An 11,981-nucleotide genomic window follows, 5' to 3' on the forward strand; every position below is an offset into this window, starting at 1 on the left:
TCTCTCTCTCTCTCTCTCTCTCTCTCTCTCTCTCTCTCTCTCTCTCCATAAGTCCATTTAGTTATGTCTCTGAGTTATGGACACTAGAGTCACTGAAGAATTGAAGTTGAAAATCACCTGGAGGGCTATGGAGAGGTGTATACTGGGTGTGAATAGACTGACATACACATTACAAACCAAATATTAGGAAGGAGAAGCAGTGTAAAGGATATCACCAAGGAAATGAGTGAAAAAGATATGCTAATCTCTGGGGCAAAGTGAATGGTGGGCAGCCCTCCTGGTCCATTGGTGTCACTGTAAGCTCAAGTGAAATAAAGAAGACCTCCCCCTCGACCCCCAGCATAATGAGTAGATCTTGGTAGCTAATTGTTGGGAGGACAAAAGTCACATGGGATGGGCAAACAGGAATGGGCTGTGATCTTCATCACTGGACTGAGAAGCCATATCAAAGAGATATATTTTAATACCTATTTCATTGACATTTGTAGGGATGTATGAGAGCCCTAGATACTATTTCTCCATCTCAGCAGAGACCAGAGTATTTTGTTTGTTGACCTAAATGTGGTGCTCAAAATAATACTCTGTAACTTCAGGTATTTGCCTGTCTGAGTGTGTGTATAGGCTTTAGACCCTTCACTGAAAGTCAATGCAAATTAGGTCAGTTCCCCTGGAAACAGAAATTAACTGGCTACACTTGAGGATATTTTGGGACAGCCATGCTGTATATATAAGTTCTGTACAGAGAAGGCCTGAAAACAGCTTTTAAAACAGAGCTTTAGAAATTAAAACACCAAAGAGACAAAAACTTGGTTATTTTATTCTTCTTTTAAGCACTTGTCTTTTATAAACCGGTCACAGCAGTCTTTTGAATTTATCCCCTTCCCACACTGTATGGAGTACTTCAAGGCCCTTGATCAAATCTTTCCTGGTTAAAATTAGTATTTAATGCCTCACCGGGATAAAAGTGTTTATTTTTGATTATGTGATGAGTTTAACTCAGATTACAATGCATAAACTCTAAAAAGATATTATCAACATTTAAACTATTCCATAATTAAGGATGTTGGGAGAATTTGAAACAGGATTGGAAGAAAGAGCTGAGGGTAAAATAATTTAAAAATTTTTTTAAAAGTTCTTAAGGATTTATGGTTCAGGGAATGTGAAAGGATTCATGGGAATGAGGGAGGAAGGGAGTTAAAGGTCAAGGCCAATTAAACTCATACACTGATGATAGTGACCTTATAATCTCATTTTATTTGTCCCCAAGGTTTCTGTCCATTTCCCCCATCCCTGTCTCTCCCTTGCATTGCTTTCTTAATGCTCTTTGTGGGCTAGCTCTACCCTCACTGATTTTTAATGTGAATGTAGACTATTTCCCCATGATTTTTGGACAGAAGAGCTGGCTTGAGCAGGTTCCTATAGAGCTTATCCCCCAATATGTGACAGTTCTGTCCTCCACCAGGGGCAAAACCAGAGCTTTCTATCATTAAAGGTTAGTATCCCATGAGCTGAGTTAGGCTGTTCCAATTCAAGATCTTCTTCCCCGCTTCAAGTCTTCCCTCTGAGATTACCTTCCATGTTTTCTAAATATGTCATTCACTTAGTTAATTACATGTTGCTTCTCTTGAAGGTGAGCTCTTTGAAGGCAGGGCAGTTTTTTTTTTAAATTTTGACTATTGACTGAATGTTCCTCATTTTGGTAATGAATTTTCTTTTGAAGGGAGAGTTGAAAAAAATCCAAATCAATTTGCTATTACACATGACATAAAAAACAGGGATGATCTTATTGGAGTATAAAGAGATCAAACCCCACACTCACCTCAACCCATTGTTTTAGAGAATATTTTACTGAGATATTTCCAGTGGTTTGAGCAAAAACATCAAACACCTGTTATTATCAACAAGGGATCTCTTTAAATAAGATTTAGCTCAGTATTGATTCAGGTGCTTATTCTAGATTAAATTCAAGCTATCCTCTTCAGAAATCACCTGACAATGACATCTCCCAGAACTTTTTAAGTACAAACTATTATTCCAAAAGGAAAGCAATATGAAAGTAATTCTACAATGAGCATATTGGCACCTTGCAGTTATATAGCATTAGAGAAAAGAGCAGGAGCAAGGCACAGGATCAAAGTGTAAACTATTTTAGGGAAGAAATACTAATGAGCAAGCAACCAAGGAAAATATCTTATTAAAAAAAGAAACAGCAAAGGACATTTCTTTATCTGGTCACATTCCAACAATGTATTCTCAAAGGAATTTACATTGTCTCCTCCCAACCCACAATGTGGTGCTGCTGTCTATTGTAAACTGCCAAATGCATGAAATTATGGTATAAGTCCCTTAGGAGAAATTTTTGAATCTCCACAGCAAATAAAACAGTGACTTTGCATATTAGGTGCTGAATGAATATGGACTGACTGGTTAATAAGTCAAACTCAGTGCTAAATCTATCTGAGAACCACCAAATGACAGAGGCTCTTCATGTACACCCCATGACAATAATAGAACAGATTTTTCTATTCCCTGGTATACCTCTCAAGATGAGTGAAATCTGGAAAGTGTATGTTTTAGCCGACTGCTAGACCATTAGAAAAATAAGGCTGACTCTGGGATCTCTCTGAAGTTTTTATCTATTTCAAACCATCCTGGGAGAAGGGCAGAAGTATCAAAGTCTGGGACTACACGTAGCATCGAAACTTTTGAGTGGGGAGGAATCAGATTAAAATGTAATTGGAGGATTTTTAACAAAATAAATAAAAATATGATACCACAGAGATGTTGTTATTTTGTGGTTTTCTAAGTCAACATATGACCCATAAAATCCATTTCTAATCGAGTTTGACATTACTGCTTTATGTGATTTCCAGAGTGTTCCTGCAGAATATAAGGAACCTTCCCTATACCTGCATCTTTCAGAGAGGGCATGAACTGATTCAGGTACTTATTCTAGATTAATTTCAAGCTGTCCTCTTCAAAAATCACCTGACAATGACATCTCACAGAACTTTTTAAGCACAAACTATAATTCCAAAAGGAAAGCAATATGAAAGTAATTCTACAATGAGCATGTTGGCACCTTGTAGTTATATGGTACTAGAAAAAAAGAGCACTAGCTTGGTAGTCTACTCTAATTATTACTGCAATTATTGCTAGTCAGAAGACCTTGATTCATGTGTTGGCTCTGCGGCTTGTGTGCTATTTGACCCCATAGAAGTTAATCTTTGAGTCTTACTTTCCTTAAGCATTCCAGCATAAACAGAGATACTACTTGTAGTACTGATCTCACAGTGAGAAAAAGGTTTTGTAAATTTTAAAATACTATATAAATACGAATAAGTATTATTCAATGGCATCTGGTGACACTGTGTATGATGCAACATTCTATTACTTTTTGGGGATTTCTAAAATATTATGTAATTTCACTTCTACCATCTTCTCCCCCCAATTAGTTATTACCTAGACTGGACTTTAGTAACTTGTAACAAATATGCTAAAGATGGAATAGAATATAACATTCATTGACTTCCACCAATGACTGTGGCAAAATGATTGCCATTGCTCTTCCCTTCCCGGACTTCTCTCTTAACTCGTGTTTCCCATTTCCCAGCACTTTTCTGATACATTTAGACTGCCTAAGTCTTCTTCACCGTAGCATCCAAATCAGGGCAACTTGCCTCCAGGAGGTTTCATGCTCTTAAATTATCCCTCCTTCTACTTTAGCCTGTCCTTTCCACCTCCCCAATCAAATTCACATTTCCTCAGTGTTCTTCCATTTCAGCTGGGAGGAAAGCAGCACAGTTACTTGCAGCTAGCCCCATGACCCAGCTTTGAAGAGCAAGGGTAAGTAATTTGAGTCTCTTGCTTTGGAAAGGTTGCTAATCTATAGCCTAGATAATCTCAGATGGAGGAGAATTTTAACCTTTACCCAATCGTTAAGTGACATTTAGGTTGATCAAAGACTAAATGCTTCTCACCTATCTTTAAGTGAACTGTTTTCAGAGAAATACAGTATAAAAACATCTTAACTACTGCTCCATTAATGCATGATGAGTTTATTTCAACATATGATACCTTTTAGACCCATGGTACCCTATGCTTTTTTTTCTCTCAATTATTCACCATCCAGAGGAAAATTCTGCAAAACTTCCCCTCCCTCCCCAAGTCAATATAATTTTCCTACAGAAGTCTTCACTACTAAGATTTAATGAAAAATGTGATTTTTCTCCTTGGGCTCCAGTTTGCAGGAAATTGGATTTCCTACAGTGCTGGCTACCATGGCCTCCTTGGGTATTCACAGCTCAGCAATCATGGAGTCTAATTTTGATGCACCAGGCAAAGACTTCTCCTAAACCTAAATATTGTTCTCAACCTAGAGGAAAGACAGTGGTTGATAGAAGCTCAAGGATGAAAGGGGAGATAGGACAAGGGGAGAAATTTGGGAGGAAGGTAGATGCATCATTGGAGGGGAGCTAAGAATTTATGAACACAGGATGGGTCATACTAATATGGAACTGGTTTCTAAAGAATAAGAGTGGCAGGAGAAGGGTGAACCTGGGAAGTTGAAAGTTAAGGAAATTGACAGTGCTCATAGGAAGCAGTGTGGTAAAGCTGAAGCATCAATTTGGGATTAGAAAGATTTGAATTTGAATTCCAGTTCTTATACTTCTTGGTCATATTATCTTGGGTTAGTCATCTAGCTTCCCTTGGCCTCAGTTTCCTTATCTGTAAAGTGGGGATAAATAATACTTTGTATATATGGAAAGTATGTAAATACATTTAATAACTGAATGCTTTTTAATTAGTTAATTCATTATGTCACCTAACTCAATGAGTTATGAAAAAAAAAAGCATGGCTTTTATTATTGCTAAGCCAAACAGAATACAGTGATGAAATGGGATTAGGTGAATTTAAGAAGGTCTAGGCAAAAAGTTCATAGATGTGTTCAGATTTTTCTGGGTTTGGGAAGAGTTCCGTTAGCTTTTGTATTAGAAGGATATACTGGCTCCACATTTTCCACCAGTCATACTGCTTTCGGACTTCTTTGGATCTCACCATTAGCCCTTCTGCAAGGTACCTTCTCCCTCAATACTTTTCACTTTCCTTTTGTGTGCTGCCTTCTGCCATAAGATTGTGAGCTACCTGAGGGTAGGAACTGTCTTTGGTTTTATTTGCTTTTGTATTCCTTTGCACAGTACCTGGCACTTAGGAGGCACTTAAATATTAATTGATTGATTGCTGAGTTCTGCATCTGACTCTGTAAACATTCTTACTAAAGGTTTTTTTTTCTTTTTTTTTGTTTTTGTTTTTTTTTGGGCAATGGGGTTAAGTGACTTGCCCAGGGTCACGTAGCTAGTAAGTGTTACAGGTCGCATTTGAACTCAGGTCCTCCAGGGCCGGTGATACCTAGCTGCCCCACTAAAGAATTTTTTTTTAAAAAAATTATTTCTTGTTCTAGTTCTGTTTATATGTCTGTTACTTATGTGAACATAGCTATGGGTTAAATCATGTTACTGTAATATGAGGCTAGACGTAGAAGTTAGTTTTTGGTTTTTTTGTTTCATTCAAGACCTGTGATTTCATTGGTAGATGGAACTTCCTATGAGGAAACTCTGTTTACTAATAATGTTCACCAACTGTTTCACAACTTAGACACTGAGGAGTTAAATGATTCATCCAGACTCACATAATTCAGGTATTAGGAGCATAGGTATGGAGCTGGAAGAAACCTCAGAGGCTACCCAACTCCCTCATTTTCCAGATGAGAAAAGAGGCCCAGGGGCATAAGAAACTTCACAGATAGCAAGGCCAGTTCTCTATCCTCAAGGCCCTGACACTGCCTCTTTAGCAATTAGCTTAGATAGTGGACTATTAATACTATCCTCTGTCACCAGGGTTATAAGGGAATGAAATTGTTAACTAAAGAGGTAAAGAAACTCTTGTAATTTAGAGGCAAATTTGATGAAAACAGCAGCTGACTCCTGAAAGAGCCTGGGGAATCAGTCAGTCACTCAGTGAGCATTTACTCTGTTCTCTCCTATGCTGGTCCATGAATGAAGGAAGCAATGCTGACCAGAAATCATACTACAGGGAACAGAACCCTGACAACCTCATGTCACTTCCCTGTTCAAAAACCTCTAAGGTGTTCCCTGTGTAAGTGGGAACTTCTCTGCCTGCTACTCAAAGCTGTATGTATCCTTTGACCTTGATTTTTGCTTATTTCCCACAACTTCTCAGCTCTTAGCAATCTCTTCAGCAAGTAGACTGAATTCATTGTATTTGGGACAAGGTCTGTTCATTGAGGCGCATTGTTCACTAAAATGCAGTGCAGAGATGTCAAAACACCTAGACTGGGAGCAGCAAGCATATGTTCCATAGCATTCCTGAGGTTAGTCAGAATCAGATTAAAATGTAATTGGGAGATGTTTAAAAAAATAAAAACTACAATAAAACATAGATAATGTTAATATGTGGTTTTCTAACTTAAAATCCACTGGCAGGGATCATGAAGGGCAGTTTAATTGCCCTCCTTTCTATTTGAGTACAATACCACTGGGCAGTAGATACAGCATTGTATTGCAGCGGGAAGTTATCATGGTTGTTCAGTGATTTCACTTGTGCCCAACTCTCCATGACCTCATTTAGAGTTTTCTTGGCTAAGTTACGGAGTTGTTTGCCATTTCCTTTTCCAGCTCATTTTATAGATGAGGAAACTGAGGTAAACAGGGTTAAGAGACTTGCTCAGGGTCACACAGCTAGTAAGTGTCTGAGGTCAGATTTGAACTCAGGTCTTCCTGACTCTAGCCCCAGTGCTCTAACCACTGTGTCACCTAGTTACCTAGGAAACTCAGGAAGCCTGAGCTAAATTCTTAACTCACATACTCACTAGTTGTGTGACCCTGGGCAAGTAATTTTTCCTTTCTCATACTCAGTTTACTTGTCTGTAAAATGGTAATACAGACTCAATTTCCTTGCCTAAAAAAATGGTATCTTCCTCACAGAGTTTTACTAACTTATTTGTTTTGCAAACCTTAAATCATTAAATAGATGTTAGCCATTCTAATGTGAAAATATATTTTACATGACTTCACATATATAATGGATATCATATTGCTTTTGTTCTTGATAAGTGGGAGGAGGAGCTGAAGGGAGGAGAGAATTTGGAACTCCGAATTAAAAAAAATTAATGTAAAAAAATAAGAAAGTTAGGATTATAATTACTGCTGTTTTCCTTCACGCTTTCAAATATTCTGTTTGCCATGTTTGAGATGTCCTCCTTCTACTGCCCATCTATATCATGTTCACCAGCCCTTTCTATGAAGTCTTTTTCCAGTGATCTCTGTCATGCCCCGCCCCCCAACCTCTTCTCTGAATTGCAATATGTTTTAAATGGACCATTTGTTTTTCTGCTCTATCACTCACTGCCTCCAGTTGTTATTTAACTGTTCCCTGTGTATAGCTCTAGCCTCCTCAACTAGAGCCCTAAGGATATGGTGTACAACTTATAATTCTAATTTATCTTTTGAATCTAACTAAAAGAACCATTATTAGCAAATTTTTAAATGAACCATTATAAAAAAACCATTATTCGCAAAATACTGTGCTAGGTGCAGGGGCAGGGGGTATGTGGTGGGGAGGAGGGATTTTGTTAGGAACTGGGATTACTGTGGGTCAGAGGAAGGGCGAATTGCTGTGTGCCAGGAGACTGAGTGCATGTGTATGTCGCCGGGGTGGGGGTGGGAACAGAGGAAGCAGGTGCTTGCAATTCTCCAGGCTTATTTAAAAGCATCTGGCTAGAGGTTCACTCCTGGGGTTTGGTGTAGTCACTGGTTAGAGACCAGCCTGAGAGTGATGATGGCAGAGAGCTAATGCTGCTGGGCTGAGAGTGATGGGAGAGTTCAACAACAATGTCACGGTGGGGATGAATTAAGGGGAAAAGTGAGAGAGTTTCCTCCTTAGTCAATGTCAGGCCAAGTTCAGATCAGTAGAGCCCTGGCTGTGCTTTGAGCTGTGATCTGAGAGAAGCTGCTTTCAGAATGACCAGAGACCAAATGCCCCTTCTATGCAGTGATCTGCCAGTAAGATATATGTGAGCTGTGACAAAAGCTGAAAGATCAGTTTCTCATGCAGCTTTATCTATATCCTGTAAACTCTCCCTAGCCCTTGTCTTTGGGGCACGGAGGCAGGGGGAAGAGATTGCTTATAGGATCTGCTAGGGCCCAAGCTGTACCTGGCAGTTTCATGACAGACACTAACATGAACGAGGGGAATGTGGGAGATGGTCAACAAAATTTTTAAATGAACAAGTAAGACCAATGAAATCAACGAAGAAAGGATCAGCTAGTGCTACTGAAGGAAGGAGCCTCTCTGCTGGCCAAGAGAAAAATCAGGGAAGGATCTTCTCTATCTACCCAATAGAAAGCTATAGAATCAATCAACCAATAGTTATTAAGTGGTAGGCACTGTGTTAGGTGCAGGGAATAAAAAAGAAAAAACCGAGAAATTATCTTCTCTCAAGGGGCTTATATCCTATCAGGGAAGATTAGTGTGAGTGTGTGTGTACACACGTGTGCATGTGTGTGCATCTATATATATATGTATATATGCATGAGTATGTATATACATATACATACATAAATATATACATATATATATATTCCATCTAATATAGCCCTGCAATGGAGGGGTTTCAGGAATATCCCCTGAAAAGATGAGGTCTCTTGTCATTAAAGATTTGCTTATTTTGTAATGGACAAAGATTAAGATTGCCTTTCCAAAAATTTAGCTTCAGGACCAAAATCTTAACATTAGCTACTGATCCCAAGTGGTCATCTTGCCTTGCACATAGTAGATAATCATTTCGGTGTTTTGTTTTTTTTTAACTGAATTGGACCAAATGACAGCACTGAATTAGCACAGATAGACTTAGAGCTCAAGGGTGGCAAGATATTGTCCAACCCTGTCATTTCACAGTTGAGAAAACTGAAGAATGGAGAGGGGAGGAGGTTGAGTTCACATATTTAGTTAGTGGCAGAGCTCTGAATAGCATAAATTTCCTGAATGGTTAGTTAAGGAACTACATGGCAGTAAAATGACTCATTAAACATATTTTTAAAATAACCTTTAGAAAAAAGTGAGCAAGATACCAGAGATACCTTCAGACAGAAGGCTTCTCATGTTTACTACTGGTCTTAGTTGTGATCACTACCCAGAGGAACTCTCTTTAGACTATTACCTGGACACCAAATCATCCAAATCATCATACTAAGCCTACTGGTTAAGGTGCAAGATGTGATTTACTGAGGCTTGGGAGATTAAATGACTTGCCCCACTGTCACATAGCTGGTAAACATCAGACCTTCGACTTAAGTCCTAAGTCCTCTAGACTTTCAAGTTTGGTGCTTTTAACTGCACAGTATTGCCTTAAAGTACTATAAAATCATGTGTTGTTATTATTCCTAAGTCAACCAAACAGGAGTCAAATACTCATTCTTTGGGTAGGTCTTTATAAGATTTTTCTGCTCATCTTCCTATGTAAATTCCCTGTTTCTCAGTGGCAAGGGATTTTGAAATAGTGGGTAATGAAAAAACATTTACTTAGATTGAAAATTATTGTTTAAGAAGATGACACCAAGGCTCAAATTGGATAAGGAAAATCTGCTATTGAAACATAAGCAATTTAATAACTATGTATCTTTATTTGACTAAGAAAGCACATTATAACCTATGGTATTGAGGTGAACATGGCTCTAAACACTCCTTGACTTTGAATGCGGTTCTTTGTTCACTTGAATTGTGGTTAGCCAATGCTGCTCTCTAGCAACACAGGGTGTCCCAAAAGTCTTAAGGCAATTTTAAGCTATATATGGAAGCCCCAAAGTCATGGTCCTGTTAATTTTTCTACATAAAAGGCATACATATAAAGGAGAAAGACAGTGGCAATAGAAGAAAATGCTTTTTGGATGACATTCTTTTTCCATGCAATTCTCAAAGATAAAAGACTTGGTGGGAGAGGTAGATAAAAACAATCTTAAAATATTTGGATGGTTGTTGATAGATTGTTTATTTTGCATGGCTACAGTTGGTGAAAATTTAGCTTTGCTTAATGAAGTTCCAACTAATAGAGATACCTATAGAATATGACTGGACTATAGAATGCACTGCCTATGGAGATATTATATTCTCCATCACTGGAAGTGTTCAAACACAATCTAGACCAAGTAGAGTCATCATAGAAAGAAGTTTTACAAGGGGTGAGATGATCTCTGCAGTTACTTCCAACTTTAAGATTCTATGAAGTAAATAATTTAATTAATTTTAACTCATTATTATGAACATTCTAATATGAATATATTGTGTTACAGAGGATAGGGATTTATGTTATATTTAATATAATCATATTTGAATCTGTGCCTAGAAACAGTGTATAAAACTGATATTCCAATCTACAGTCTATTATTTTGTCTGAATCTATGATTTCATTAGTGTTGGGGAACTATACATGAGAAAACTCCTTTTGCCAATGCAGATTGGCAACTGTTCTGCACCTATAGTCTTAGAAAGTTGCCTGCAGCCCTAAGAGGTGAAGCGATTTGTCCAGGGACATATAGCCATTTTATACTCTTAACAAGTACAGCTCAGAATAATTAAGGGTAGTTATTCTTTGCCATTAAGTAGGCAAGAATAACAATTTTCATTGCTGTTCAGTCATTTCAGTTGTATCCAACCCTTTATACCCCTTTGGGGTTTTCTTGGCAAAGATAATAGAGTGATTTGCCATTTCCTTCTCCAGCTCATTTTACTTATGAGGAAACTGAGGCAAACAGGGTTAAGTGAGTTACCCAGGGTCACACAGCTAGTAAGTGTTTGAGGGCAGGTTTGAACTCAGAAGATGAGTCCTCCTGACTTCAGGCCTGACACTCAGTATTTACTCCATCACCTAGCTGCTTTAAGAATAACAATACTTTCATTTATATTAAACATTGGCTGTATAGAATAAGATATTATTGAAGAAACACATACAACTTTATAAATCTATGACAATTCAAATATAGTTCAAGGTAATTACCTTTATGTGGCTTTTTGGACTTCCATATGTCTATGTCAACAAGTGGAACCTTCTTTGACAGAATTCTGATGACAATTTCTCAGGGATTAAAACTTGACTGAATGAGAAAACTACATCTTTCTCTTTTCACCAGAGGTGGTCACTCTAGAAAAGGAGAGAAGGAAGGTAATAAGATTACATGGGTGCTGTATGTCTGCTATGAAACAATTAAGGAATTTTGAAGGCATATAAGCATACATGGCACCAGGGCTTTTGTTTTTAATTCACCTAAACACTGGAAGGGAGTAATGAGCAGGCTAATCAGAAAAAAAAAACTATGGAAGTGAACTGAAAAAAATAACAGGAATCATGTTTAATGTTTTTACTAATTCTTTATTTTGATGGATCTATGTTTTCATTGCTCCCTTTCCTGATGCACATCACCATTTCCTCATTATCAACTGGTTTGGGTAAAGGGGGGTTTCTTGAAAATTCTTTTAAAATCAATAAAATCTACTATTTATTATGAAGAGAAATGCACAAACTCATGAATTAATCTATCTCACTTATAAGGAAAGAGACTGTTGTTCTTAGATTGAGCATGAAAAGTGTAGAGAAATGATAAATTATTTAATAATGAATCATATATATATATATATATTAAGGGGAAATGTATGTGTATGTATTTTGACTCAGTTCAAATTTAGGTGAGGGTAATCCAAATAATTGATCTGAATAACATGTAATTTATTGATTTTTAAAACAGCATCTGATACAAAATCTAACCAATTATTATTTATGTAACATTTTTGCTTTTATAGTTTTGCATGACATATATGACATAGAACCTCCACTAATGTCTCCTGTGATGTTTTATCTAGGTGTGGAAATGACAAGGGGTTCTCAAGCCCTATGCCAGTGGAGCACCAG

The 11,981-nt window shown here is 37.6% G+C and overlaps 1 protein-coding gene across 1 annotated transcript in view; it reads right to left on the reverse strand.

Annotated features, from left to right (window-relative positions):
• MYT1L (myelin transcription factor 1 like) overlaps positions 1 to 11,113 on the reverse strand; it is a 361,563-nt gene extending 350,450 nt beyond the window's left edge. Inside the window, exon 1 of the mRNA XM_027840345.1 lies at positions 11,073 to 11,113. The gene's annotated coding sequence lies outside the window, so the exon portion shown is untranslated. The remainder of the gene's footprint in view (positions 1 to 11,072) is intronic.
• Between the last annotated feature and the right edge of the window lie 868 nt (positions 11,114 to 11,981).

Source organism: Vombatus ursinus, unplaced genomic scaffold, assembly GCF_900497805.2.
Source record: "Vombatus ursinus unplaced genomic scaffold, bare-nosed wombat genome assembly UNPS02014841.1, whole genome shotgun sequence".
Classification (NCBI taxonomy): Eukaryota; Metazoa; Chordata; class Mammalia; order Diprotodontia; family Vombatidae; genus Vombatus; species Vombatus ursinus.